General features: G+C 35.1%; 1 long non-coding RNA gene across 1 annotated transcript; it reads right to left on the bottom strand.

Annotated features, from left to right (window-relative positions):
• Positions 1–1,909: 1,909 nt before the first annotated feature.
• Positions 1,910–2,840, bottom strand: LOC119637629. Its single transcript, XR_005247303.1, has 2 exons — positions 2,422–2,840; positions 1,910–2,233 (listed from the first exon to the last, which is right to left on the bottom strand). It is a non-coding gene; the product is annotated as an uncharacterized LOC119637629 (long non-coding RNA).
• Between the last annotated feature and the right edge of the window lie 2,524 nt (positions 2,841–5,364).

Here is a 5,364-nt window from a genome sequence, read left to right as displayed (position 1 = left end):
GATAATCCAGAAGGAACTCAAGGAATTGTGCACTTCAGAACCAATTATGGGGATAATGCAAAGTTTCCACCCACAGCATTTTAAAGATTACCGCACACGATTCTCACAAACCATAGTAAAGAATATAGAAATCGAAGAACAGCAGACAGAAATAGGTTGTCAGGATGGGAGAGTCCATAGAAACGCTAAAGAAACTCGCCTACAGATCCTGCAGCAAAATTTTTTCGAGAACATGTCAGCCAAAATCAAGAAAATAGTTACCAACTGCAAAACATGTAAGGAAAATAAATATGGTCGCCATCCCAACAATATAGAGATTCAACCTGCACCTATTCCAATTCCTACGGGCCGTACCCTACACATCGATATGTGTTGTTGAACATCTCAAGAGACCTTGTCACGGTCTTAGCCCCTTTCGGCCGGTAGAGCATATAAATATATATATATATATTTTTTTTTTTTTTTGACCTGGGGTTTGGCTCTCGGAGCCTCCTGACAAAGAAAAATAAAAATAAACTAAAAGAACGAAAAGGTCCGGTCGGTTGTCTGCTGTCCGTCTGTCACCAGTGAGTCAGTCGGTCATCGTCTAGCGTCGGCCCTACATAGCCACCATATGCACGCCCCTACGTCTCAGTCACAGCGGTGGCAGCTCGCGCTTAGCCACTCATTGGGAACAACAAAATTAAATAGCCTAAAAGTAACTTACAGTACAAGCATCGGCGTCGGTGCAGTGTCGGCCGCGGTAGCTGCTACGTCGGCAATCTTCAACTCCAGGACGCAGGATGTTCCGGCTCACTTCTCAAAAGTGTCTGACGTTTTTCTGGCGCTAGATGTATGCCTAGAGCCAGAGCACCAGTTGTAGCACTCAAAACAGTTATTGTAGCGGTACCTAAGAACACTTGCTATTTTTTTAATGCGTTGCTTTCCTTTCTGCTTTGGTTATAACCTTTTAAACAATTTGCTCTTCTGATCAGTGGAACTATTGTTTGTAGTATGTGCTAGTATAGCAACAATAGTAGAAAACGTTTTATAATTTGAAGGATATTTAAAAAGTGTTCCTTTTTTTTTTTCGTTTCGGTTTTAAAATAATTTGTTGTTTATGGTTGCGATATCGTTGTTTTTGTTGTAGTTTCCAAAAATTTTTTATAAATTTTTTTCCTCTTGTTTTTTTTTTTGTTTTAAAATGGAAAAAGGCCTAGGAGGGATTGATTCGATTTTTACTATATTTGGACTAAAAGTTTATTTAATTATTCAAAATTTTTTCTTTTCTTTTACTTTATGTCAAGCCGTCTTCTTTTTAACGAATGCTAATTTTAAGATAAACTTCGATTATGTTTTTTTTTCTTTTATTATATTATACGATTTTCACAAAATTTGTAATTAACTTATTTCTTAAATAATTGCTTTTAGTGCTTTAGATTTAGGGATGTTTAAATACAGGAACGCAGACAGATTCCTCTCATATTAATTTTCACATCTCTTTTATGATAAATTAAATCAAAGTTTATTTCATTCTTCTTGTTAATTTTTAATAGTTAAATTAGATAAAATATTCCGATATGCAAGACACAATCTTGCGACATCTCCTAACTCGGTGATCTTTTTTGTGCACCTCATTGCTATTTTAACATAATGCGTTCCTACACGAACGCGATGCGCTTTGCTTGGTACATTCTACTAACACACTCAACTCTTCACTTCGTTATTGTTGTAGGCAATTTTACCGCTTAAGAATTAAAAACACACAATATTCTGACTTTGTACTGCGTTTTTCTTATTTGTTTGCCTTATGTAGTTTTTGTCTTTTGAGATTTAATTATCAATTCTTTTTTTTCTTTATTCCGCTTTATTTTTCTTCTTCCTCGTTTTATGAACAAAAAAAACTATTATAGAATTTTTCTTTTATGTCTTCCTTTTCCTTTTTTTTCTTTTTTTGATATTCAAATAAAAAAATTATTGAATTGATTATCAAAATGTGACAAGTACACGACTTTCGTTATTATTATCAGATCCAGAATTTGGATGAATTTTTCTGTTAAATGTCACTCAATATAAAATTAGAATATTTTCCTTCATTAAACGTATACTTGGATTTCGCTCGAACGCGACTTTAGGACCAACGCTAACGAACAGTTTCAAGCTGCCTTATGTGGTCTTTTGTCTATTCATATTTCTCGATTGATCTCGATTGCACAACGATTCTATTTTGCTTTTGTTCTCTTTGAGGAAAAGCCTTTGGAAAGATTTTGTGCGTTTAAATTTTAATTAGCCTATGTAGCTAGCTGCTCTTTATGTATGAATGAATATTGGATAAAATTGCAGGCAAATTAAATAAACAATTTCTATTATTTATATATCAAAGAAACGAAGAAAATTTCAATTTTTATGCCATCAATTGCGTTTATAGCTTCACGCACTTACATGTGCACACATATATAAGAATTGACTAAGTAATTGATTTTTGTTTTTCTCTTCTAATCGTAGCCCGAGAACATTACACAATAAATTTGAAAATTTTTAAATAAATTTTTGCTTGTTTCCTTTTCATCAATATTTACAGAGGTAGAGATTTTTGTTTAACCCGTAAGTTGTTGCAAACTGAATGTTTGTACGCGTTGTTACACGATTTACTCACAATTCTATTTAATGTCTGTCAGGTTAAGTTTTTTTTTTTTTTTTAGGTAATATATAATCAAAAAAACAATAGCAAGAGCACTTATTGACGTTCACCCTTCAACTCTCAGATCCCCACTGCCTAGAACTCAACTCAACTTAAAACTATCCCCTCTGACTTAAATTTTAAAACGCAGACAGACTTCTCCTTCTTACTCAATTTCCCTCTTCTTCTTCCTGTTGCTCTCTCTATAACGGCTTGCCGCTACTCTCACAAGAGCAAGCATAGATCCCGCAAAATCATACGATTTTGCCTATGCTCGCAAGAGCAAAAGGAAAAAAAAGGGAGTACCGCAAAATCATACGATTCTGCCTGTACTTGCAAAAGCAAGCAAAGATACCGCAAAATCATACGATTTTTGCCTGTACTTGTAAGCAAGGAAAACATAAAAGAATAAAATAAACATATACCGCAAGATCATGCGATTTATTAGCGGTACCACAAAATCGCATGATTTTGTCTAACGGCATGCCGTTATTCCGCCGCTTGCGGTTGATACAGACCGACAGACACCCTACCCGAGGTTTGTTCGCGGCCGTTACAACCTTTACAAGACATCTTGTTCTATTTTGGTATTCCTAAAATGATCGTAATTGATAATCAAAAGGCCCTGCAATCTGCCTCCATTATGTCTATGCTCGAAAACGATCTCAAAATCAAGGTATATCGCACCCCGCCATATAGGAGCGAGGTGAACGGACAAACCGAACGATTCCATTGATTCCTTAAGTGAAGTAATGAGATGCCTCAAATCGGATGGGCAAAAAAAGATCTTTGAAGAATTGCTGGAACGGGTTGTGAATGAATACAATTTCACTATTCATTCCGTTACAAAGAAAAAACCAATAGAACCTCTCCATGGACACACACCCAATGTTGACCCCGACGAATTGGAAAAACTAAGACTGCAAAATATTGATAGACTGAAAGAAAAACAGAGACATGACTTGAAATACGACAACAAAACAAACACAAAAATGAAACACTACTTACTAGAGGAGATGAAATCTACGTAAAACACAACAAACGACTAGACTCAAACGACTACAAAGATATAATTAGAGAAGACAAAGAGACAATCATTATAACCGATTCAGGAAAAATTGTACACAAAAATAACATAAGGAACTAAACTTCAAATTTCAGGATCTCGATTGGGATTATTACCGGAGACATACAAATTTTGGACTTCTCCAAGTCACAATTAGTACCCATCCACACTGGACAAGCACGAATACAAACTGGAAACTTCAAATTAATCCACGTAATTGACTTGGACGAATACGAAACAAAAATCAATGAATTGGGAAAAATAGTCAACAACAACAGTGATTATTCTCTATTCCCTTATCTCAAGTATGAAATGGGGCAAATCGAAAATTTATTACGACGCCTGAAGTCTAAGAAAATAATAAAGAAAAGATCATTGAATTTCATAGGATCCGCCTGGAAATGGATCGCGGGAAATCCCGATCATGAAGACATTTTGACAATGCAGGACAAAATAAGCAACCTACTACAGAACAACAACCGACAAACTGTAATCAATAAACTTTACGAGGATAGGTACAACAATATTACCAAGATCACTAATATCTTGCTACAACAATTTAAATCTGGGAAAAATAACAATAAAGAAAAATTAATTTCCAATACTCAATACCAAATAAAAATACTTAAAGAGGAACTGGAGAACATAAATCACGTCATACATTGGGCCAGGGCCGGAATCATAAAGTCGCTTATTTTATATGAAGAGGAAATGCAGTTATCAATAGGAGTAATAAATAGAGAAAAAATACCATTAAAAAAAATGGAAGTGGCATTAAACCTATCCGAAATAAAAATATTGACTAATTCCATCTCAATTCTCTATATTATCAATATTCCAATAACCAGTGAACACGTGTACGAAAGTGTTCTCATAAAAGCCGTAAAAAGGAATGATAACATGGCAACTGATCTTCAATCAGAGACCACCATAAAGTCAAAAGACGAGATATTTACGATACTAAATAAATGCAAATCGTATTAACATCTGTTTGTTTGTAAAAGGCAAGAACTTATTAACATAACGAATTCCTTTTGTATTCCAAACTTGTTAAATAGTAAGAAACCCACTTGCAATATTATAAGCGGTCAGCACTTTTCAATTATAGATGAAATATCTCCGGGGTAATTTTATTAAACGGGTTTTCCGGTACCGTCGAGGTAAAAACTGAACAACCATTCCTCAACGGAACTCTCTTAATAAGGTTCCATAACGTTACGATTCGTGTTAACGGAAAGACCTACGAGTCTAAAGAGGTGCCCACCTACAAGGCATTACCTTCCATACTTCAGTAAATGCCTCAAGAAAAGGAGCACAAACGACTCGTCTCTCTGCACATGCTAGACGAGCTTTAAATCAACAGTACCAGACTAATATCATACTTACAGACAGAGTTCCATCAATACTCAGCTTGGGGATTCGTAATCGGGACCATAATAATGATCGTAATCCTAGCCTTTAAAAGTAGAAGTAACAATAAAACAATGATGAATAACCCAGGAATGGAGCAAGTCCGAACCGACGACATACCTTTGAGAACTGAGAAACAAAAAGTTCGCAAACCCCATTCAAGTTCAATGACATTCCGTATTTCTAATTTCGATTGAGGACAATCAGCAAAAGCATAAGTTACAAACCA

The sequence above is a fragment of the Glossina fuscipes genome, unplaced genomic scaffold, assembly GCF_014805625.2.
Source record: "Glossina fuscipes isolate IAEA_lab_2018 unplaced genomic scaffold, Yale_Gfus_2 60, whole genome shotgun sequence".
In the NCBI taxonomy this organism is placed as follows: Eukaryota; Metazoa; Arthropoda; class Insecta; order Diptera; family Glossinidae; genus Glossina; species Glossina fuscipes.
The sequence above is the reverse complement of the archived record's forward strand: the minus strand, read 5'-3'. Positions and strand labels throughout refer to the sequence as shown.